Genomic DNA, 26,299 nt, shown 5'->3' on the forward strand with positions numbered 1-26,299 from the left:
CAGCTTAAGCTTTCTGTAGTTTTTGTGCATCCAGAACAGAAATATCTGCCTCTATTCCCTTGCAAATATGCTACAGTAATTAGAAATGAACTGAAAATACAGTAGGATGTTGGCAGTTTCCCAGTGAAATCAAAGATGGGAACTGCTGGGAGAGTCTGCGGTGGGGACCCAGCTGGTGAATGCTGTGACCACACTGGGCTGGCAGCACCTGCAGAGCATCGATTGCAGGGTGAGGCAGAGCAAGCAAGGGGGAAAGGTGGCTCTCAGCCAGCTCAGAGGCAGGAGCTTGGGCCCTGCTCTACATGCGTGACAGATATTGCGCTCAGCCACGGTCACCATGCTGGAAATGAGGTGGATGTTGGCCATGTAACTTCTTTTTCATGTACCACCAGCCACAGAGTCAAACCAAGCAAATCCAGGAGGCTGGCTTTAGGCAAGTCAGAATGGTTATCATACCAATAGATCATGTTGTAGTACTGACCTTGATTTAGGAAGATAGTGTTTTTTGTCCGAGTCACTCAAACACTGAAATATGTGCTTGACTTTAAGTCTGGGACTAAATCCCATTAGAACACTGTTTAGGAGACAGAATAGTTACCGTGAGCAGTCCTACTTAAAGCCAGAGTAAATTTAGAACAATAATATACATGTTTTTTAATAAATGCAGGTAATGAGACCCAACAGAACAGCAGGAATTGCGCCTGACTGGATGTGTTCATGCAGCTGGGTTGTAAGAAAAACCTAAATTTAGACAAAAGCAAAAACCATAGACAATATATAGCAAGTTTTTCTAGCCCACTTGTTTATATATACCATGCTTTTTTCTCACTCAGCATCCTGCTCCCACCCCAAAATGTCAATTTGGGCGCTGCTGTGTTTTTGCTCTCCACTGGAAGCACTTCATTTTCAGGAGATCCTGAAAGTGATCTATTAAAATTAATCTTCTGCCAGGCATCCATAAAATGGGGGACTTCAACTATGGAAATGGTGACCCTATTCTTATAACTTCATTACACAGACCAGTTCAAATATAAACCGTAAGTGAGGAGTTCTGTGATCAGGAGGTATACGTGCATGCATTCAGAAATCCAGATTTAGTCTTCCAAAATGATAAACCTGGCTTATAATGTTCTTTAGGAAACAGATGTTTGTCTTGACTATCACAACCCATACAGAAACTGAGCTCTTACAAAGAGAGCGAAGGCTTCATAGGTTTAAAGAGAGACAAAATCAAGGCCCAGCTAAAACTATTTTGACATCTGAAAAATGAAAGAAAGACCTGGGAAAAACAACACTATCTATATTGTAAATATCCTGGATTCTTTCCTGGAAGGGAAAAAAATGAGGAAAAAAGGCTCTTCTGTAGATATATGCAAGAAGTTGAAGGTTTTGATTTGATCAGTTACTGGCATGATGCCATAAATGACAAGATTCTTCAATAAGTTAGATTATCCAACACTAAAATCCTGATATATAGGGTTATTTAGATCCAAAGTCTTGCTGAAACCAAAGGAATTTAGGATCCAGTCCTTAATTCAGTTTAGATTTACAAGGTAGGACTCTCTCGAGAGCTGAGAATTAATCTTGCAGGCAAGTAGTTCTGGCACTGTTCCAGCTCTTGTAAAAGCTGTGATGTCTTTTCTGAGAGGTCCAGAAACTCACACAGTTTCTGGAAGTTCATCCTTTTGAAGATACTTCCAGAAATGTACAGAAAAAAAAAAAGTACAGAAATGGTTTGAACATTCAGAGTTTTTACTATCTCCTTCTACATGCCCAGTACACACAGTTCCATGATACACCTCTTCTTACATGTACAACAAACGGTGCGCTCTGTTTCTTAAAACTCACTATCTGTACACTTGCCTTCATTACGAAATTTTGTTGTATTTGGACTTGACATAATGATGACCATAACTGACCTGTCAGTGTAGATCTGAGCAAATCATATTCAGCATAACAGGTAATTGTGATTAAACCCTGGCCCTATTTCATAATACCAACAAGCATCTCAAGACCTGATTTGGAAGGGTCCTAATAATCAGACCTCCATTTTCAAAGGTACAGAAATTTTGTTGATTGTAGGGATTGGCGCACGGAAGATCTCACGGTGGTACGGAAAGATAGGGTAACACCCTCCTCATGACAGAGCTACCGCGTAACGCAAGTAGGTGGAAATGAAGTAAGACCCTATATAAGACACTGTTTGTTTTGAATAAACGCCATTTGTAGCATCCTCATATTGGTGTCTGTGCTCTTTGGCCCAGAGGTGGGATGTAGTGCCTCTGTGCCGTCTCAGCTGGACGTGGTCGTCGCCAAAACAAAGGCGACAGTTGATATAAGACAATAAGAGGGAGACAAGAATTTTAAAAGTCAAGGGAATTAATGTGACATATATGCTGCAGACTGTAGTTTAATCTTTGAGAAACACAGCTACCTGTAGCATTTTTACAGAGGCATATGAGAGATTTCTAAGGTAACCAACGGGAAAGGAAGGCACAACTTCCTTTCAGAACATCATCCTGTACCTTTAAAATCACTGTTGGAACAAGCCAGTGTTTTCAAGCTGATCTCTGCCAAAATGCCTAATGTGTCCTATTATCTGCAACAGTGTGTGCTATTCTTTCACAAATCAAAGCAGGTATTCAAAACTGGACATGTATGAGTAAAAAGTAGAATTGTCACATGCAGTATTTTCTGCATGTGAATGGAGCAGGAGCTCAATATGGCCAGGAAAGACTTTCAGTATTTTAAGAGGAGAGCATTTTATTCTTTTGGAAGCTATTTGTTGGTGCTTGTTTTTTGTGCAACATAATATTCTCAGGTATGACTCAGAAGATACCATCGTAACGTATAGGAGTGAATGGATCTGTGTCTACATGGGTTCACTAGATATTGATCATGTCTTCTGGGAATATGCAAGAAAAGAAAAGGATTTTTCCCTTTTAAATCTGTGTTAGGAATTACACAGCCCCTAGCTGCCTGTATGTGCTTCTTTGTTTCCTGTAGGGAGAGGGATATAAAAAGTGCAGATAACGAAATCTAACTAGAAGGGTAGGCCTCTTAAAAGTATTCATTGTCTGGGGAAAGAGGGAGGAAGGAACTCACCTGACCTTGACCACCCAAGCTTTTAACATTCAAAAAGACTTTCAAAGCTTTCTGAGGGAGATTTACAGCTGTGAAAGGACGCTGGAATTACACTGCGGCAGAAGGAATATAATTCGCCTTTGCTTCCTCCCCTCCCCCCAAAGCCCCTCAGTCACTTCTGCATTTTTAGAAATTTAAATACATTGTTTTGGGAACTGATTGACAGAACCAAAGGAATTCCTGGCTTAACACCCTCACACAGTCTCTCCCTCTAAATTTCTAGCACTTCTACTGGCTGCCTTTGCTGTGAGAACTAGTCTCTAGGTCCCATCTCTCTGTGCCCTCTGTAACAAACCAACCCATCACCCAGGGTCTGTGGCTGGTGCAATTAACACATTACAGCTGTGATAAGTTCCTAAAAGGCCTTTCAATGCTGATGAAGGTAGCTGTTGTGGGTAGGCCACAGTTCTCAGCCTTCTGGACTCTTGTTACCAATAGCAGTCCAGCCTGGATGCCTCCTTACTAAACTATGGCAATATTATTGCTGGCTCTAACCTCAGAAGGTCCAGATAGCGTTACAGATCCACTGTGCTGCGTGCTCAAAATTCACAACGTCCTCATTTTGTACGATATTATTATTGTCTTAATACGTCCAAATAGCAATAACCAACAATGGCATCTGCTTCCAGAAGCAGTGAGAGAATTACTCCAGTCACAGTAGATTTCCCTTGGAGCAAGTTCAACCCTTTGTTCAGACCTCCGAGAGAAGCTGTTTTTGTCAAAGACTTCTTCAATAACGGGGAATATACTAACACAGGTTCTTGAATTCTCAGCATCTAAGGATCCTGTTTCAGTTTTAATATACACAAACACAGGATTGTTCTGGCGGCAAAAGCAGGTGCTTTTTTATTTGTATTGTATTTGAACAATTTCAGGGTCTTTGGGGTTTTAGTGCCTCGGGGTACAAAACAATGAGTCAGTGCCTCAGAGAATGTATCTCTAACAGTTTCTTCCAGTCAGAGATGCCACAAAACCAGAAGAAAGTTTTCTTTTTTACACTTCTTTTCATGCATCAAGGAAATGATTAGAAGCTGGGGCAGCTTCTGGCAGGTGCAACTCCCAAAGGGGCCCTGTGCTACTTATCTCTGTGGTAGGCGATGTGTCAGATATCATGCTTAACTTCTTCACAGAGTCCCAGACTGTCTTACCATGCTCCTGCCCAAAGAGATGTTTTGGAGTGCTGGGATCTCTGAATCTGCTTTGAAGTTCTTTACTGAAGGTGCGAAAAATCATGACAAGCTACAGGAATGTGATCTCTTCCTTTCTCTCCACTCTCTCTGCTACGATGTATTTTAATGAACATTCTGAGGTAGGTCAGTAGAAAAACCCTGAAGATAAGCCTGTGTGAAATACAGGAATTGGGGATCTGAACTTTGCAGCTGACTCCTGCATTTAAAATATCAAAATCAGGGACTGTATTCCCTGACTTTTGGAAAAAAGCATACAAATTTATTTGCAAACTTTACAGCTAGGATCTTCCTGAATTATTTTGTTACGTTTCTTCTTTATAATCAGTATTCATTTCATAAGTCAATAACATATGGGATGTATCAATATACTCAAGTGAAGATGACATGTTCATAACTCATGCAGCTGTTTTTTCACACCTGAGACAGAATATAATGCTCTCTATCAGTGCTCATCCACAGCTGTACCACATAAACAAAAAGGTAGAGTGCGAGGAAAAAAGAAACAATGACTTAGAAGAAAATTCAGCTTTCTAACCGCAGGTTGCTGCACTCTTAGGAAAGCTAAGAATCTGTTAGGCACATGAGAAATTACTGCTTTGAGATTAACTTTCTCAGGGAATGCTGCACTGCTGACTATAACCAGCGTGATTCGAAATGAAATGCGTAAGATGGCACATGTGAAAGAAAGCACCACGAGGAGAAACAGCTGTGCTCCGGGCAGGGAGTGCTCCCAGGAGCCGCGCTGCATCCCCCAGCCTCACTGATTTTTAGACCAGGAGGAAAGGGTTGTAGATTTTGCTGCATGTGCCTGGCGCTTTACTGAGGCTCATTTGTGTCTTCAAGACCTAGTGCAGTTCTCTAGGGGAACTCAAAGAGCTGAGACCCATGTCCCTCACAGCCTCCCGTCCCAGAGCAGAGCAAACTTGCCCTTTCGCCATCAGCTGCTTCTGCTGGATAATAAAACCTCCCCTTTCTTGTCTTTTCTCCCCTCCCTCCAGGCAATGCTCAGAGACAGGAGCCTTTGCTGGCCCGGCAGCACCCAACTTTGCCCCTGTCCGTGGCCCGGCACAGCCAGGCACCGTGAGTGGCAGCAGCTCTGCTGTTAGCAGGCGGGCAGAGAGGGGATGGGGTCCCCAGGCCTCGGCCCCCTCGCAGCTCCTCATTTCCAACAAGGGTCAGACAGTCTCCTCTTAATATTGTCACTTGGTTATTCTACTTAAGCTTCCTCATGCTGTGTAGTTGTGGGAGCGATCACTACAGATCAAATTCTGATTATTTTGTTCAAAGCACACGAACACCTCAAGATTTTTTGTAAGTGGTTTCCACTCTTTTCTTTTTTGCCAGCTCTGTTTGATTTAAAAAGATCATCTGCAGAAAGAAAGAAAAAAACCCCCTCTGTCTTTTAAAATACCTGCCAATTCTGTGACTTTAGAAGAGAAAGAATTAGCCACTGTTTATATCAAGCCTAACCAGGACCAAAGCTGTATGTTCTTGCAGCAATTATGTTCATAAATGCCCCTATCCCAGAACAGCGCTGGCCTTTGTTGATCATGTTCGCAAACAAAGAAAGTAACAAACAGAAAACACGGTAATGATCACACTCCAGCAGGAACAGCCAGGAGGGAATCGGTATTTGCCAGATAGATTGGGAGTCAGCTGAAATTGACCTTTTTCCAAACTTTTGTTTGGGTCTAATAAAATAATGGAGGCAAAAATAACTACTAATAAAATTCATCTACTTCAGGGAAAAGAAAAGGTTTATGAAACTCCTTCCTGTTCCTTGTTCCCTGCTGTCTGTTACAATCTATTGCAGGACTGTGACAGCATTTAGGAGTTTAATGCCCATGGAATAGAAAGTTGTCACAGGTTGATGGGCTCCTGCTGCTAGATAGTGTCCACATCATTAATCATGGACACTTACCTCCTTCGCCTCACAGGAGAGCCAGTAGTGACACTTGTTCACTGTACAGTGGAGAGCACCAAAAACTATAATCTACCAGTGGTAAATTTACCATGAGATTGTGACAAGGATCATAGACAAATACGGGCTGCCTGGCAGCTCAGGAGCACATTTATCACCCTGTGATGAGGACTTTGGCTGACCTCTGGCCTTCCCTACGCATCCCCACTCACACCTGCAGGCTTGACACAGTTGCTTGGCCCCTGTGCCGGGAACTGCACGGGGTGCGGTGAAGTGTGGTCCCCTAACTGCCACTGTGCAAGCATCTCTGTTTGCAGTTTGATCTGATGGACCAGTAAAAAGAACAACTGAGTTTACTTTTGAATAGAAAGGAACGTTTTTCTTTGCATTAAAAAACTCCTTTGCTTTCATTCCACACAGAAGAACTTTGTGTGAAAAAAAAAATATTTTCTCAAAGATTTTCCTGATGTAATTAATACAAATGAAAATGAAAGGCTAATTTTACACTTCAATCACAAGACAGAGTTGGAATGAGGCGTTCTAATTCTTCTCATGCTCAGTAGCCCAAGCGTGTGGAGAAGTAGAAGACAAGTCAAAGATGCTGGAAACCCAGGTTAGCTAAATAGGACTTCAGTTTACAAGTCCATTTTCAAAAGACTATTGTAAATAATGTATTATAAAATATTCTAACTGCTGTTAGCATTTTCTTTTCAAGCTGTCCAACACTACAGGGAGATTTCTTAAATATTCATTTAATGAGAAAAGAAGTGAAAGACAGGTACTCCCCTTATAATCACTTCAAGATTTCAGAGACATGCATAAAAACCCAGCACCTACATAAATCAGAGCAAACATCTGAATTGCATCCTACCAAGCTACCAAGAAAAGATGCAAACACACACATTATGAACTATTCTGGGTATTTCTTTAGCACTAACTAGAACAGGGATAGGAACCCATTGCGTAATTTATTCATCATAAGGGAGAGAATAACACTACTGTCATCCCTTCCATCTCTGTTTTTTGGCGCTCATCCACAGAATTTTTTAAGAGCCAAATTCTTCTGGCAAGTGCAGCGTAAATTCTCCAAATGGGATGAGTTATCCTGAAAGCATAGTTTCAGCAAATACAATATGGTTAAGAAGAAAAAAATAATAATCCCCCCCTTCTATATCTTATTGGAGGGAAGGTAGATGGTAGCATATTTTGTTTCTTGAGATATCTAAATCAAACTACTTTTACACAAAACATACCCAGAAATTTAAAGCAACTAGATTTGAGTATTTGGGGAGAGTTTTCCGATAGGAAGTTGGGCTCTTACCCCGCAAAGGTTTTTTAATCTGTTGAACAAGACTTTGTTTCTATATTCAAAAGTTTTAATGTTCTGTTGTACTACTCAGTGCTTAATGAAAAAAATCCTACACATTGAAAGAATGTAAGCCTAATATATTAAATGGTGGGGTGTGGGTTTTTTTTTTTAAAAAGACTTTTTTTGCAGGCCATACTTTTCTGTAAATGGCTGATAATTTACCGTAGACAATTCCCATTACATGACGCAGGATTTCCTTAAGATCTGGAGAAGTACTAATGAAATATGACATGTTTATAGGCAAGCAACTCTCTTGATACTTGCAGCTCATATCAAAGGGCTAGTCAGTGTTTCCTTTAGTTTCTTTGGAACAGCTTTTGTATTCAATATGCAGAAACTGGACATCTTGAATACCAAAGAACATCACAACTGATTATGTAATCTCAACCAGAGTGATAATTTTCTTCTTCATTATATTCTTCTCTGTTGCTTTTACTTGTTTGTATGATCTATAATGTGTCCCATAAATAGAAAAAATAAACCAATCCTTACTGCTTTTTAAAACTGAAAAAAGATCATGTTAAATGACTGTTCAAACAAATGAAAAGAAGAATACATTGATGAGGATGCAGTACTTTGAAATTATTTTGCTTAGAATTTACTGTTACAAACACCAAAGGTGGGATTTTGATCCCACTGTGGCTTAAAATTGGTGTAATTTTGCCAAGTTAATTTGGCTGTATTGAGACATAACAGAGGTCAGAACTGCATCTTGATGCTGTTGTGAGTGAATAAAGGATGAATCAATATTAAGTTTGCTCTTTTTATGTTTGTGGTTTTTTGATGGCCTGTAACAATGAGACACCAGTGTGCTGCTATTATTCTTCATAATGAAAACTTATCTTGGCTTGGACTTTACATTTCAGATCTTCCTTTTGGTATTTTCAGATAGTTTTTCTGCAAAGATATGCATGCCAAAGTTACGTTGAAGGGAAGCAATAAGATATTGTTCTAGCTGAGATGCTGACAAAGCTAGCTCATGCAATTTATTTTTTTCCCAGTTTTGCCTTCATGAAATTCACATTGCTTGATCTTATTTTGAAAATTATGTACTCAGTGATACCAGATCACAGAAATAAAAGATCCTGTTTCTTTATCTCCATAAAACACTTAATTCTTTGCTGTATAACATAAAAGAAAAACATACAAACCACACACAAAAGAAAAAAAATATAAAAAGAAGGGATATGTTCTTAGGTGATTCTGACCTGAAGAGCTATGATCACTTAGATACAGCATATATCTTAATCTTTTGTGCCATTGGGTATCCATACTATTGTATTACATAACTAGAAGCAAAATGAGTGACCAGAGAAAAGTCTTCTTCATAGCAAAAATGGAAATATTTAAGCAGAAGATAATTGTCAATCTTTTCAAAAATTTCGGATGTTTGGTTATGAAATCATTTTGAGGTTACTAGAAAAATTCCAGTCACTTTCATATTTTCCCGATTTTTTCACTGGTGGTAAGTTTTCAGACATATTAGCCTACTGCAGGTACGTTTGTAGCCTCCCCCCATGCAAACACAGCCTAATGGAGACACTCGTTTCTTGCCACAGAATTAATTTGAAAGATATGCTTTGCACATATTAGCTTATTTTAATGCCAGACATACTGTAAACCTTTATTAGTGATTATGGGTCAGAGTGGTAATGAAACAGTCAAGGTAGAAAGCAGGAATACTTGTTCACCTTGATTTTATTTCAGGTTTAGTAATTTTTCCCATGTTTGAGTCTGTCTCTCCATCTTGCAAACCCATGAACAAAACCTAGAATTAGTGCGCATGAATAATTTGATGTAACCACATAGAATATGTGAAAGCAAAACTCAGGAAGAAAGAATAACACGACATGAATACACCTGTCTTTCTGACTTCAAATGTCATGTATTCTGCTGGTCTGATAAAATGTTATCTTTGTAGTGCAATGCTCTGGGAGCTATGTGCTCCTATATAATTCCATCTGGTTTCTTAACCACAAAGAATACACTGAATCAAGGAACTGGTCATGCTTTCCTTCTTATATTTTACTTGAGATATTTTATTTACTTTTAGTTATTTTCAATGCTTTTAAAGATTAAACTGTGGGATATCAATAAACCGTTACCATAATTTGAGATAATTTTTTTTTCTTTACTATCTTCTGTGACACTCCTTTGCTATCTTCTGTGACACTCCTTTGCTCTCAGGTTTAAGAGAGCTGGTAAAAGGCAGCAAAGCTACATCCCTGAAGAAGAAACAAACACAACTCTCCATTCCCCCTGGTCCCCTGCAGCATTTTGAGCTCTGTATAACATTAGGAATATCCTCCCTGCATCGAGTGCTCTGGCTTGGGACCATGGGGGTAGGAAGTTAGTTCAGTTTCTGTCTATTCAATTTTAAAACTCATAATTGTGTCTGTTTAATCATGGCTTCTGCTGAGATATGATCTTATGATCTTATAATTTTCTCATGGCGTGACACTAATTTTATAAATTGTCGTGGTTTAACCCCAGCCAGCAACTAAACACCACGCAGCCGCTCACTCACTCCCCCCCCCCCCAGTGGGATGGGGGAGAAAATCGGGAAAAGAAGCAAAACCCGTGGGTTGAGATAAGAACGGTTTAATAGAACAGAAAAGAAGAAACTAATAATGATAATGGTAACACTAAAAAAATGACAACAGCAACAATGAAAGGATTGGAATGTACAAATGATGCGCCGTGCAATTGCTCACCACCCGCCGACCGACACCCAGCCAGTCCCCCGAGCGGCGAATCCCTGCCCCCCACTTCCCCGTTCCTATACTGGATGGGATGTCACATGGTATGGAATACACCGTTGGCCAGTTTGGGTCAGGTGCCCTGGCTGTGTCCTGTGCCAACTTCTTGTGCCCCTCCACCTTTCTTGCTGGCTGGGCATGAGAAGCTGAAAAATCCTTGACTTTAGTCTAAACACTACTGAGCAACAACTGAAAACATCAGTGTTATCAACATTCTTCACATACTGAACTCAAAACATAGCACTGTACCAGCTACTAGGAAGACAATTAACTCTGTCCCAGCTGAAACCAGGACATAAATAAACTGAAAAATGAAGAAAATACGCTTCCTAAACTCTCTAGATTAAAGAAACCCCTAAATGGGCAGAAGTCTAGAAGTGACCAGGATAAATCCTCCTCTACTACTTAGGCTAGAATTGGGTAAACTCCACCTACTTCCATTTATCTTCTACTGAAATATTGGTGTACTCTGTATGGCAACCTGCCGGACATGTTGGCCCAGCATCTGCATTTCAAAAAGGATGCTGAAAACCATTGGAAACCATTTGGAAAAGAGATGCTAGAATGATTGAAGTATATAAGTATGCATTACAGGTATACAGAGAGATAGCATTTAGAAACTGAAATCTGGCTAATTCCGACTAACAAGAAGTAGAGCTTTTAAACTTACAAGATAATTAACAATTGGATTGATTTACCTGGGAATGTGGTAGATGTTCAAGTATCCAAAGCCCATGAATCAATATTTGGTGTCCTGCTAAGAGATGTCTAAGAGGTTAAGTAGAACTTAATGCACTAATGAGTAAGATTTAATAAAAGGGACTCAAAATGTAGCACCGTGCTGTCCCTCTGGTTATGAATTTATATAATTCTTTAAACTGCCTGAAAGCTGTGTCCACTTAACGTCTATTTCAATATTCATACAAGAAGCCACAAACTCTTTGTGTATCATTGGGCAGATGCCCAGCAGAACTGGTCTCCAGCCTCCAGGCATGACTGCAGTACAAAACAGGTGACAGATCCTGATGACCACTCCTGGGATTTGTTTTCACCAGAAAATCAAGCAGTCCTAGAGAAATTACACTAACTAATATTATGTGAAGCACAACATTTAGTGCAGAGACGTAGAAATTTCATGTAATAGGGTATAATCAGCTACTTTTATTTAAAAAGATCAGCTGCAGCATCCCCAGCAACAGCATTTCTCATACTTTCCACCAGAATCTCAGGCAATCAGAATCCCAGAGAATTTAGTGCATCTCACAATACTCACTTGATTTCAAAGTTTAAAAATTCACCATTCAAGAAATTACCACCCTATAGCTGAGTTGTGGTAACATATCACATGAGTGTTCCAGGTCCATCTCAGCACAAAGTAAGATTGCTTAAATTAACTTTTTACAATGGTTGAAAGGAGAATAACTTTTTAAATAGCTACAGCTATTTCAGGGGTAAATACGTGAATAAAGCCATAGAGTTTTAGGTTGGGGCTTTCAAAGACACCTGGGAGAATTTAGCATCACAGTTTTATGTCATTTCTGCAGGGTTACTCCTTTGAAAACCCCAGTCATGTATGCTGAAGAACTTATCCTATATCCTTTTAAATACGTGCAATGATAAGAACAGTTTGTATTTTATACAATTCTTTTATGACCCCACTAGTGATAGGTATGAGGAAGTTTGTCTTACAGAGAAACCGTAGCATGTTGGATGCATGCAGCCCTCCATAACAACAGTGTTATATGTTCAAATACTGAAAATTTTTGACGTCTTACCTGTTTTCCTGGGAGACCAAGCTCACTTAAAATACTTGGATAAATATTTAGTTTCTTTCAAGGAAGACTGTGCCTTCAGGAATAAAAATTAATACAAAGCACCAATAATCTGAAGGGCATTTGTGAAACCCAGTCACATTTGCATTTTTTCCTCTGTCAGTTGATACAGGGATGTTATGTAGCATTTTAAGTTTGCAGATAATTGAAGGGAAATAACCACAATAATGAAATCACTGCTGGATTACGTTCTGATAGGTGACAAATCAATTCATTTATGATACTTCCTTTGTCATACTGAGCCATTTTATTGTGCAGAGGAAACCTCTCAAATTAATAAAACTGTTAAATCCATAAAGTCTCATGTACCAAATAGCGCATCATAGAAAAAAGTATCAATCATTAAAAGAATAAAACTGATAAATGCTAGCAGGAGATCATCTGGGAAAAGAATCTTGCTTTTAGGAGGATTATGCTGTAACAGTAATACACCACAATATGTATATATGCTTATAACATCAGTGTGTATACATCTATAGATATATACACATACAGATATATACACGCTGACGTTGTGAGCATCTATTACCTGTTTTGTATTGTAGTAGTTCTCCAAGCAGGTACCAATTGCATGGCACAGAGAAAGAGCATGGTGAATTCCACACAGTTGCATCACAATGTTATTTAATAATGTTTTTGTGGTGCTTTTGCTTTTTAAATGAAATATGATTTAATACCAAGAAATAAAGCTGTTATTAGGTTCCTTCGAACATGATTTAGCTCAAATGGGATTTTGTAAAATTGCTAAACTTGCGTAAAAAGGAAAGAGATTAGAGAGACTTAAAAATTATGTAATAATATATTAATTTGTTCTTCCCCCACCCCCGCCTCAGCCTGTGTACATTTGCAAAAGACTCATTCATGTTGCATGATACACTTTAAGAGGTCGTAATGAAGCCGTGACACCAACCACCTTGTCAAAGATACTGCACAGACAACCCTGGCAAATGCAGAATACAAAAAGCTCTAAAGCAATGGCCTTAGTATTCATGGTCTCTCTTTAGTGATCCCACTCTAACATTCAGTTATTTGGTAACAGTGAAAGAAATATTTTTTTCTTTTTTTTAAGGCAGTGCAAAACAACATGGCACAAACTAGGCTAGGATAAAAAGCTGAGAGAAATGACATATCCTGAGAAAATAGAATTATTAATTACTGAAAGACTGAAACTGCCTAGCCAATGGGTGAAGATTAACTCTTAATTAACTCTTTAACACATAGTTAATATTTTTGCAGTTTGATGGCTTTCAAAGTATACGAGACAATAGCGCTAGCTAATATTTTTCAAAGAACACCTTTGGTCCTTTAAACAACAACAACAAAAAAAAGAAAGAAAAAAGAAAAAGGCTTTTAGTTCTTTAATTTCAGTACTTTTTCCAGATTTTCAATTTTTCCAATTTTGTATGGTGAGTTTTCAGTTTACCACTTCTTTTTAAATGGAGGAATGGATGGCTGGACAGACAGAAAAAGGGGCATAAGGAATCCCAAAGCTCACTCTCAATCCTGACTGCATTTCACAGTTGAATAAATGATGAAATCTATTGCAACTTGCTCAACTTTTAAAAATTGAGATAGAAAAGTCTGGGGAAATCTTCATAGCTAATTTCTCCATTGCTTAGGCATCTCTACTTAGATTAGTTGCTTAATAAGTCACCTGAACACCAGGCTCACCAGCAGTACGAATCCTGCTGGCCCAGCCCACGTGCTGACTCAGAGGAAGAAGCAGGGTGTGAGGAAAGGCTGCCCAGCCCCAGGCAGCTCTCCTGCCGGCCTTCTCTTTGAAACCTCAAAAGGGGGCCTAGAGCATTCAAAAAAAGAGGAGAGCCTCTGCTAGCAGTACCCCAGTCTCCTCTGAGGTTGAAGGAGTTCCTCACTAAAGCAGTACCACTGCTTTCTGTTGGACCTGCACCTATGAAGCTGTCAACTGAGGTGGGATTTATCCTGTTAGCTGCCTTCCAGCTTGTGTGCAAACCCTTATTATGCAGAAACAGAAATCTGGATGGCAGGGATTCGTACACTTGTTAGAGGCTTTTCGTGATGCCTTTTGGATCAGGCATTCTTACATTACTTGTCATGTCACAGGTTTACCTTTTAAGTACTCTTTGAAACTGTCATGTCCTATTTGACACTGATAGATCCCTAAGTCGATGTGTATAAGATGAGCAGATAGCAAGAGCAGTATTTTTTACGATATGCATAAAAACTCCCAGCACTGGTAAAAAGAGCAAAGTCAACACATGTATTACCACATGGAATAGGCCATGAAATTTTTTTTCCATGAATTGGAAACACTTGTTAGAGAATCAGTAGTTTCACAGTAAATAAACAACCGGTGGTTTCATAGTGATCAAATGATTACAGTATCTATCCAGCAGCCCTAAACCTGAAGCCTTATAGTAGTACATCCTGGGCCACCAAGACAAAATCTTAATCAAACAGAAGATACATTCACTAAATAAAGGAACAGCTGAAAGATGAGAAATTTCTATGATCATTTTTTATTAAATTGATGCTCTGTGAGTATGTTTAATGTGATGTCAAAAGAATCTCAGCCTAACTTAAAAACAGTCAAGGAAAAGGTAAACTGTACTGCGGCACATCTGTTGGCACTGGTCGTACGGGAGGCTTGGCTCGCTGGGCTTGCAGGTACCAATGCCAGCCTCAATTTGCACAGACATAACTTTGTTGAGTTTTAAAACAGCAGAAGCATACATAATTCACAATTATATTTCTGTTTCCAAATGGCACCATAAGAAAGGAAATATCTTTATTTAGGCCTTTTAAAAAAATATTTTTATTTTAAATGGAAGTACAAATTTTTTTTTCCATATGTTTACTTCTAATGAGGCAGTAGTAGCAATTGATCTGATTTACAGGAATCTATAGGCACATCTTTTATAAATTCTTCTTGCAAAACTGGTGAGTTAAAAGAATTAAGAGTAGGGTAGGCTTTACCTGCATCACTTGTGGCAGTGATCTGAAGGGAGGTGACAAATAGGCATATAATGAGACACATGGCTTTATATCTGACAATCTTGCACATAAAAAGAGTGTCAAGTGTATTTGACAGAATGAAATGAAACTAAAATGTTAGCATTAATTGCTACTCAGTGCTGTATTACCAGCCCCACAATCCAAATCAATTATGAAGATTTGTACCGGTTGTGAGACAAAAAACATTTTGGAAGCCTGTCAGCTCTAGGGTGTCATTACCTAATGCTGATATGACTGCTCTGGGCTCTGCTCAGAACAGGGAGAGTCACAACCACCCACTGTCAGGACTGCAACCAAAATGGCACTACTGGAGTGTTTTAAAGGAAAGTTGACAGGTGTACAGTTAAACATCACAGTTTTGAACAAAAAGACGTACTTCCGACATGGAAACCTCACACTGCATACTGAAGTACCCCCCATCCCTACCCCACCTAAATTAAATAAGAATTACTTCTGTGTGCTGCCTCAGCAGCCATTGCATTTATTTATCAAAATTAAAACATTGATATACTGAAATATTATATACTTGTTTTTTTTCTTAATATTAGGTATATTTTGGTACCTTAAAGAAACAGTTGTGTGAGAACTTATCCAAGTTTGCTGTCTTGATGAATTAGTCAAGGGAGTAACTCATCAGTGGTGACAGTAGAGACTGATAATAAAACCTTAAAGCACATTCCAGAACTTCAAGCTCCCTTTGTCACTGAGAAAAAAAATCCATCTTAGGAGCCATGACATGGGAATTTTGTTACTTCATTCCATCAGTGAGATCAAATAGATGGTGATTTAGGTAACAACAGGAATGGTTATGTTGAGGAACAGTAGCTGTGGCTCTTTCCATGGGTCATCCCACTGTGCCCGCAGAAAGATACATAGGACTATACTCAAAGGCCTGCTTTTATTAAAATAAAAAAAAAAAAAGCTTCCTCTATTTCAAGGGAATAAATCTCTCTCACTTTGCAAATGTAAAATGCACAAGACTGTCTAGGAAGTGTTGCCTCCGCCATCCCTGGTGGGCAGCATCTAATCTCTGTGCACAGTGCATAGAACTCCTCTGCATCCCTATTGTCATGTTTCTTTTGAGAGAAGTCTGTCTTGTATATTGAGGAGAAAATACTAAGTAGAGCAAAATATTTTCTGCAAAACAAATCTGCAGAATGGAAGAAAGATAAGAGCAGAGCTGCCCAGAGGCCCAGCTACTTCCCATTTTCAGGGTTTCCTTTCTAACCCAGCTGAGCTGTGATGAAACAGCAGTGTGGACAGTTGTTACTGTTGTGTTGGTTATTGGCCCGATGCACCAAACATCATCTAGTTTGAAACTGCAGTTTACTGCACAGCGTTAAAAACAAACAACTAGTTAAATCACACAGTCTCTGTGTCCTACTAAGAATAATACACCTACATCCACAGGAGAAGGGAAAGGAGAAGAACCTGTCATCAAAGCATGACTTCCTGAATTCCCCGGGGGTTTTGCTTCTTGTTTTTTTTCTTTTTTTAAATGCAGGTTGAAGTATCTGAGCCTAGATATGTCCTATCTTGTGAAACACATTTAAACTATCGCTATCTGTCCCTGATCTAGACTCTACATAAAAAAAGAAAAAAGAAGTGCCAAAGGAGCAAAGTGTACCATAGGGTGAAAATATCCACTGGAGAGGGATTATCATTTTAGAAATAAGTAGCTTAAGAAAAAGAATGCTTAGCTTTTCTTCCAAGTCATCAAAGCATATATTATTCTTTAATGGAAAAATGAGGAGAACTACTTTGTGTTATTCTGGACTTAGAGTTTACCAAATAAGGATGTTATTTGGATGGTACTGGAAATGAAAGCATTAATGTCAAAGCTGAATGAAGCACTGTTTTACTGTATTTGATTCTTGCTGTAGGAAACAGGCTCTTGATTTGCAGCTTGGGACTGGCTCATCAGCACTTCTCCCACCCATCAATTATAAGCTTACAATACTTTACGGATGTTGACACTGTATTCTGGAAGACAGCAGCAGTTCAGGAAAGATCATTGAGTGAAGGAACAGTATCCTTCATGTTCCTTAGCACAGAAGTCCACTGTCCGCTTCATCTCCCTTCACCAGTGTATATAACTCAGGTCACAAGATTTAGTATTTCAGAGTATTTTAGTCAGCTAAAGAGACATTAGGAAAGTTAGAGAGAAAATGAAATCAAGAGCCATATAACTTATGCTTGGACCATGTTCAGTGGAAAAAAAGGACATGAGCCCATCATATGGTAAAGCTAAGTTAATGTTTATGCATTTTCAGTGGTTTTCCCTTCATATGTAGGTAGTATAAAGATTAGTCACTCAAGACTTGACTCTTGCACCTCAAAGCCTCTAAACAGACTAGCAGTACAAAATATCTATTGTTGAGCCCTTGTGATGGCTGGGCTCTGGGCCTACTACAAACCTTGAGCCCTACTGAAAATTGCTTTTTATTGAGCTACATCAAAACCTGCTTTAGCAAAGTTTTCTAGTTCTCCTGACCACTTTTCTTCTGAACTGCAAATTCACCATTAGGAAAACACAGACAATTTAAATAAAATACATATAAATGATAATAATAAAACTGATAATAAAAGGGATAGGAAAAAAGCAATTACCTTTTCAATAGCATGAAAATAAGATATAAATGTGTAAACGTGGAAGGCTTACATTTATGTCTTCCAAACTGTATGCTTCAATGTGTATTAGAGACCGAGTCTGAAACCCTGACCTTATTAATTCTAGTAGTCAAGGACGTAAAACTATGTACCAACAAAAAGACTTTCAAATTTACCAAATCTTCATAATGCCTGTTTACACATATATTTCAGAATACTATTACTAAAATGATCAATGCTAACTGGCACTGGTTACTTTTGAAATTTGCCTAATGATCAAGACATTAACATGTTTTGCACATATTTTCATGCTAAACAGCACAACACAGCTGGTTTTCTCGTAAAATTACCTACCTACTCCCTGCTCCTCCACTCGCCCATCCCCAAATTATAACGACCTTTCTGGAATCAATAAAAAAAGTTAGCAGTACTCCTGAGAAAGTTTTTTAGTGGTTACCATGCAACTTTTTTTGATTATTTCTTATCTTGCATGCTTTCAGAGAATAATCAGGTGCTTAAAAAGAGACTTGAGGAGAAAGGCTAAAAACATGCGTCCTAGTAACTTCCCTGTGATTATCGGGTATTCTGCTGATCAAGAACACATTCATTCAGAAGTAATATCTTGTTATGGACTTCCTTAAAAATCCTGTTTTATAGGGTTAATTCTTCAGCTAATAAGCGACTATTTCAGTTTCTTCAGGAATTCCTGAAGTCCTTGGGGCTTCTTTTTTATTACATCTTTGATTTAAAACCAAACTAAACCAAACAAAGCAAGTACACAGCTGTTTACCAGACACAGAGTCACTTAAATTTGGTTACTTCTGCCTGCACTACAGGAGCAGACTGAGGCAGGCTGAATGCTGCAAGCTACCTCGAAGGTTATGGCCTCTCAAGAATGCATGGTGCATTTTAAAGAATAAGATTCAGAAATGCACCCTGTTCTGAGAAACTGAGCATCATAACAGTGTGTAAAACAACAGACTCTCAGAAGGATGAATAAGAATCTTTGCCCTGGTCTTCATTAAGCTGCCAAGGCTTAATAAAGTGTTGCCAGGAGAGCAACTGCAGTTATCTTTTCCATTATAGTGTCTGAGCCTCATGCATCCAAGAATTCTGATTCTTCTCGATCTCTGCTTGAAAACAACACTAATTGCTGGTGTTAGTATCAATACCATTGACAGACAACATTCATGTGTGTAAAGAATTAAGAATTTTACCTGCATTCACACACAGCATTACCAAATCCTTTACTGCAATTTTTGGTTTTGTGATTTGAGATTGTGATTTGTGGTTGATTCACAGGATCACAGCCCGCTACCAAGAGTTTTCCATTGTACTTGTGGGCATCATTCACACACAGCAGGTGACAAAAGTTTGTGCAAGCCTATTCCAGGGAGACACCAACCACTCTGAGTAAATCCCTGCACTGGGATACCAGTGCTCCTATACCCAGCCAAACCTGGGCAGGGCTGCGACCTGGCTCTTGGCCACAGCAGTGCCAGGGGCTCTCTGCTGGAGCACTGCTCTGCCTTGTTGCTGCCTCAGATCATCAGCGAGCACTTTATTCCTTCAAGCACCCGGCTGCTTAAGATATATTCCCTCTGAATTTCATGTCTTGTTTGAAAAGATTACTCAAAATCAATGTAGAAGACAGGCTAGGAAAACAAGTGTAGCCAAGTAATTTCTTAAGCACGGTTATCTTTACACTGAAGAGAACACTAGGGAGTTACTAATCTTTACAAAACAAAAAGGATCCCTGAGACGTGCTGCTTCTCTCTGCAGCCCTTCAGCTGATATATGAGCCCAAAGCCTGGTCAACGCTTAAATTGAGGCAGACTCCCTCTTGAATTCTGCTCTGGCTGGCTGTTTTTCTGGCAAGTTGCAGTGGGTCTGTATTCAGCCCAGACAGCACCTTGCCTTACATGCATTTTTTAATCCTGTTTTGCCACATATTCAGCCAGCATAACTTGAATCCTGAGCCTGGGGAAGCAACCCAATAGAATAATTACTGAGTCTTTCATAAGCGATGCATTGGGCCAGGCTGTCTCAGTAAAATCAATGTCTTCGCATCAGCTCCCAGTCTCTGCCCCTCCTTCCTCCAGCCTCCAAATCTAGCTAGTTTTTCAACAAAAAGATGCCCAAGTGGCTTTTCACAGACAACCAAACAGAGGATTAAAACCCAAAATTTACAAATCAAACCTGGGATTCAGTTTGATACAATAAAAATTTACTAGGACGTACGAGCTTTGCTGAGTGTTCTCGCTGACTGCTTCCGGTCATTAGAAGCACCGGTTCCCAGGAGTGTTGGTGCCTTTCCTAATCTGCCATATTTCAGTGCAGCTCATGAAATTCTCCCTTCCAAAGCTGTCTGTTCTCATTTCAGCGGGATACAGTATTTATTTACTTTAGGAAGCAAAATTCCTGCTCAAATTGGCTGTTGCAGTGTACGTCAACAGCATCTCCATTTGATTCCAAGGGGAAAAAATACATATGAAGAAATTCTGCTTGCTTCAGAAAGAGAGAGTCTTTAAACTCTTTAGTAAGAGAAATACTGAAATAAATAATTTCTGTTAAAATGGCCATTGCAAAGAGTTTGATCACAATACAGGCAGATTCAAGAGAAGTTTACCTTTAGGTCAACTAGGTAACAAAATGTATTGCAAAGATTTTAGTGATGACACCTAGAATGGTCTGAAGAATGGATAATGTTGATGTACAATTTATTCAGCAATCTTTTCCTATCAATTTTGAAATAATGGGTTTGTGAATAAACATGACTTTACTGCTTCAGACAACATTTCTTTGTGGATTAGAGTACCTACTACATGGCCTATTATTTGAGGTGCTGTTCAAATGCATGTAACAACACAGTCAGTCTCATAGAGCCTACAAATAAACATTTTTTTTCCCTCCAAATGAACCTACTGATTTTTCATCAGTTCTATTGTCAGTATTCAACCAGTTCTTGAGGCTAATTCACTTCTGCAATTCCCATAAATAAGAATAAAAAAGGTGAAATTCAAGAATGCTGCAATAACTCAACTGCTGGTTTAAAATTTTTTCTATGTTTCAGGACAGTGATGGTTAGTATGAGCACAGAATGCAGCATTATTTTAACTCACCCCACTAATTATATGCTTTAAAGAAATAAGAAATCGCATTGTCTTACAACAACAGTAGTGTCTAGTGTAAACTGTTGTCATAAAAAAATAGCTTCTAGATTATCATCATAAAAAAGAAGTTTAAAATCCATTGGAAAATGCAAGTAATTTAAAGACTCTTTTGAAAAACAAGAGCTACTCTGGGCAGATCAGCATTGTATTTATTATTGTAACCATGGAAACAATATAAATTCCCATCTGTTAAGGTATTCGTTTGCTGCCTGCAAATGATGAATATACTGTACTCAATAGGTGAATGAAACAGTTACAATTTCAATAAGTAGCCAGATTTGTGATTTTTGTTCTCTGTAAAACACAGACGAGAGCTCCTGGATATGATTTACAGCTCTATGAAATGTTTGGAATGAAACCACAAACCCTGGGAAATTTGCCTGGTTCCAAAGCTTTGTGACAAACCAGAAACTCAGACTCTGTCTTTATGAAGGTTCATGCTAAATTTTGAGAACCTGGGGGAGGGGGGGGGGGGGGGGAAGAAGGCGGGGGGGAGCCAGTTTAAGTAACTTCTGTGCCATCACAAGGTATATTCAGTCAATCTGGTCTGCTTGACCGAGTCCTGCTTCAAGGTTTGGGCTCATGCAACGCGTGACCAGAGCAGAAGCGTCTGCTCCAAACTCTTCTGTGAACTTTCCAGGTGCTCAGAGCCAGATCACAGTTTGGGACTTGAACTCCACAGCTCAACCTCCCTGTAACAGGCTGAAATGAAACAGTTAAACTCAGCACTCCAGAAGTGCATTCAGATTGTGGAATTCAGGCCTCTTTCTGGTTCAAAATTGAAGTCAGAAATTCAGCTATGCACTTTTTATTGCTCTTTTGTGGGCACACTTTGAAATATGAGGCACCTTCCAGACATTCAAAAAGGTGTAGAGTTTGCCTATCTGACAAAGATAGACTGTGTTCATCTGACTCTTTTGTCCTAAGGGAGCTAGAAGCTTAAAGATAAGGAAGCTGACAGAACTAAAGAAAGAGGAGAGAAAAGGAAAAAGAAAAAAAAAAAAAGAAAGAATGTTTATAAAAGTCACTAAATTCTATGTAAGCATAAATGTTTCTTTGAAAGAGATTCCTGGCAACCTTTGGGATTTTGCAAATAAACTTCATATTGTAATACAGATGCAATATGGAAAAAGGGAGGCATTCAGAAAGAAGCCCCCAACTGTTTCATAATAATCCTCCTTACTCTGTGTACCTGCTTATTTTTCTTAGTATGGAATAGTGATACAGGATGGAGGTTTCTACTGGGCAGGATTTTTTGAATATTTGAAAAGGTTGCTATCAAAGTGATCAACAGTCTCCGCTTTGAAATACAGTGCTTGTTACTTCAGGGGGAAATCAATGCTGCTAGCGATGACTCTGGAATAGTCAGAAGGTGAAAATGTTAGGATGTCTGAAGAACGTATCGACAAACAACTTCTTTCCCTTTCATAACACCACCAATGATATTTAGTATTAAAAAAACTACTTTAAATGTACTGTGAGATGTTATACACTCTCATCTTACAGATTATTTTTGGTTAAGAAAAATGAATGTCAAAGAACATGAAATAGAAAAATACTTGAAAAATGACAATGCAAAAATTATACATCTGTTACATGCAAAGTCCCTTTCTTGGTGTTCTTCAATCAAATAGCCTAAGAGTGAAGTCTTAGGATGAGAACAGATAGTCCCATGTAAAAATCACAAGTGTAGACTTGCAAACTGGAATTTGTTCTGCTTTTCACATCAAAGGAATTATCAATGGAGATTGGAAGTGATAAATATTTTTGGTAAAAATTTCCACTACAGAAAGAAAGCAGATTGGTTTTTAGATACTTCATGGAGTCTGCAGAGCCAGAATCTATGGAAAAAAACATAATCCTTGGATTTTGGGATAGAGTGGGATCTGACAAGCAACTTGAATATAAGCATGCATTAAAAAGATACTTTATACCTGTTAATTTAAGGGTTGTTTGAGAAATCTTCCTGTTTGCTTTTACTGTGGTTTTAGTCCCTGCATATATACAGATCTTGAAATCTAAAAATAGTTGGAGGGAAAAAAAAAAAGTGCTACTGGAGTGCTGAAATCCACACCCAGATTTAAAGTTAGAGGAAGATTTACATTTAGAGGGTCCTCTCTGAGCAGGTAACTTTGAGAGTCATCTGCATCATAATAATCCAGAAATTACACCAAGATCTGTTGGCCTTGTTCACACATATGCTATTAGATTAGAAAACATTTGCCTTAAATAATTGTCAAACTTTTCATGGAACATCTTTCCAAAATTTGTTGAGCATCTATCTGTACATTCTTTGGGAATGCAAATGGGTATTTACATGTGTTAATGTGCAGTTTATTGTAGAAAGATGCATTTGGGGAGCAGCAACAGATTTTGTGGGCATATTTAAGAATGTTAATTTGAAAACGTGTGCTATAAACTTTGATAATTTCAGAACAGACCCTAGAGAACTCTTAAGTGGCAAACACAAAACACCTACTCAAAAAGGAAAGAAAAACAAAGAGCACATCAACTCCATTATAGGGAAGCAAGCTGAGCAGGACAGGAAAATTGCTGGGGACAATTTTACAAGACTGAATACAAGAATGCCTTGAAAGCCACCACCTACTTACCAATCATGACTGGTTTATTGTCTGTGGAAGGACATGCTTAACTAATATAGAGGGAGGTTTTCTTTCCAGTGATAACTGCTACAGTAAACGCGGAACAGATACTGGTCACCGTAAATTTTGATTTTCAAGAAACATCTGATATTCAGTTCCAGATTAGAGATTACTGGCTTTGGTACTGAGACATTAGGTAAGGTGCAAAACTGTCTGTGGGGTAGGGAGCTGTATTTAGCAGCATCTTTCTTGACAGAAATGTGAAGAGAGATTAACACAGGATTTAAGAAAGGCTCCCCTCTCTTTGGAAGAAATACTAATGACTGAGCAAAAGAATGATACTACAAGCTATGAACTGTGAGCTAATGACAATTTTAATGTTACAAATAAAATAAACTGTGCCCCAGAATATTATCCCCATGGTGCTAGTTGTACCAGGCAGGGCAACATAGGACTCTAAACATTTTATGCGGTCCTTTCATTGAAAAATACTCATGCATTTTAAAAGATAGACAACCACAAAACAGAGATTGAAACAAACAGTCCAAGTAAATAACAAAGGTGGAATTGAAATACATAGAGGCTCTTCTAAGTAGTCCTATCTATTCTTCTTCGACTCAATATACCATTACCATTTCCCTCTTACTGCAAACAGGAGACCAGATCCAGGTTCATTTGTCACATCAGCCATGTAGACTTGGTAGCACTTTCAAACTGAATCCAAGATCTCCAAACCCTTTCTGCATCCACTATGTCTTTAGAGATCTTTAAGTATATGAATGTTATGTATAAGTAATACAATCTTTCTTCAAAGTAACTAGAGAGAGAAAATCACTTCTCTGAGATCGTGGAAGAGGGGATTATAGTAAGTCAAAGGCTTTCGTCTTGACTGCTCTGATCATGTGTTCTAATTTTTTTTTTTAATTTTATAAAAAACAAGTTGTGTCTTGAATATTTTTACTAATAAAATAAATTATTTAATTTTAAAATAAAAGGTATGGCTAAAAATAATGCCTGCCTTAAACCCACAATCTATTTATAAATCACTTAAACAAAATATCTTAGACTATTAGCTGTTTTATAACTTGTAGGAATTCTCCCAGGGGTTCCTCTCAGAGTAACTTTTTTTTGTGCATACCTAGATTATTCTCTTGGTAAGCTGTTACCTCCTTTTTGCCCCATCAGGTGTTACAGGCTATTCTCTGTCTTTCAGGGGATTCTGAATAAATACAGTCTTTGAACTCAAAGATTTTTTTTATCTCATTAACATTACAATCAGTTAATTTGTCTTCTGCTTCTTTCTTTCAGAGAATCAGATTTGATTTTCTCTCTTCCAAAACCTGGAGAAGGGGGGAAAGGACAAGGTCTTACACTGCAACACAGAGGAGTTTGTTAGAGATGAAGCGTGCTCTCTAACGCCTTTAGAAGTGTCTCATTTTTGCATACTAATGCAAAACCCAACACCTCTCTCAACCCCAAATCTCAGTCACAGAGACTCTAAGCTGACTACAAGGAAAGAGAAATGAAAATTTACTTGGGTTGTCTATGACCTGGGGTCGGGAGAACTGACAGAGCCTCTGCTGACTGATGGCATTTCTCTGCTGGGGTTGGCTCTGCGATAAAGGTGATAGGTAGGTAGTCACCTCTCCTTTCAGCCTTCCTAATGATCTATTGCATGTTCTCTTTACCTCGTCAATTGGCAGAGAAAGTAGAAGTTTCGGATGATCCTGACCTAGGGTGTGTGTGCAACATGTACTCAGCCTGCACAATAATAAAGACATGTGCAGGCTAACATATCTTCACAGCACAATAAAGCACTGTAAAAAACCCCTCATTAGCTTACTCTCAAAATCAATAGCTAAACTGCTTCTGATTTCACAGCTAGCATAGCTTCTGCTTTGAGTCTTTGTATTGCTCACCATTGCAAGATGTCTACGCGTACTCCTAATAGGTTTATGTCTGTGAAATGCTTTCAAAAACATGTTCTTGGTCACGATTGCAGAAGGAGCTTTTGCTAAAAGTAGAGCAAGCAGTTACCTGAGGACCCCAAAGACGTGGGGAAATGGTCTGTACTCTAACAAGATGCTGAAGCTGTGAGATAGGGCTACAGAATTTCAGAAGACAACTATATACATCCAAGCAGCTACTCCAATGTGTGCATGAAATTGCATAAGCTCACATAACTGCCATGTCTTCCTCCCCTGCCCCTTGACCACAGCAAAATGTCAAACTGTCTCTTCACGGAAGCCAGATAGCTGAATGTTTATTTGAACCCTGAAGGGCAGAATCAACAGGATCCCTTTAGCAGCTGAAGAACTGCAGCTATTGACTGTTCTAGTTTATGTAGAGTAGCTCCTAACAACACTGAGTAGCTTTATTTAACATGATGGTAATACAGGTTGGAGGCTACAGGGAAGGGTGTCAGAGAGGTATTTCTGGATAAACATGAATGTCCTGACAGCCAATACGTTCCTTTGAATTGCTAGAGAAGAAATTGGACAAGTCTGGGCAAAGCTTAGACCAAGCCAGCTGTATTAATGTTTTTAAAAGCCCAGTAAGAATAAATTGCTTTGATGAGGTCACTAGCAGGATTTGTGCAGCATGGTGCTCAAAAGCAAAATGCAGGAAGAATGGGAGGAACTAATGTGATACTCCCATCCTAAGAGGAACAGGTCTGTCAAGGGTGCTCTGTAGCGGCTCATGA

At 38.8% G+C, this 26,299-nt stretch overlaps 1 long non-coding RNA gene across 1 annotated transcript in view; it reads left to right on the forward strand.

The window, feature by feature from the left end:
• The window catches only part of LOC128147249 (uncharacterized), a 52,338-nt gene extending 27,121 nt beyond the window's left edge, over positions 1-25,217 (forward strand). Inside the window, exon 4 of the long non-coding RNA XR_008236979.1 lies at positions 24,904-25,217. This is a non-coding gene — a long non-coding RNA (uncharacterized LOC128147249). The remainder of the gene's footprint in view (positions 1-24,903) is intronic.
• The last annotated feature ends 1,082 nt before the right edge of the window (positions 25,218-26,299 follow it).

Source organism: Harpia harpyja, chromosome 10, assembly GCF_026419915.1.
Source record: "Harpia harpyja isolate bHarHar1 chromosome 10, bHarHar1 primary haplotype, whole genome shotgun sequence".
Lineage (NCBI taxonomy): Eukaryota > Metazoa > Chordata > Aves > Accipitriformes > Accipitridae > Harpia > Harpia harpyja.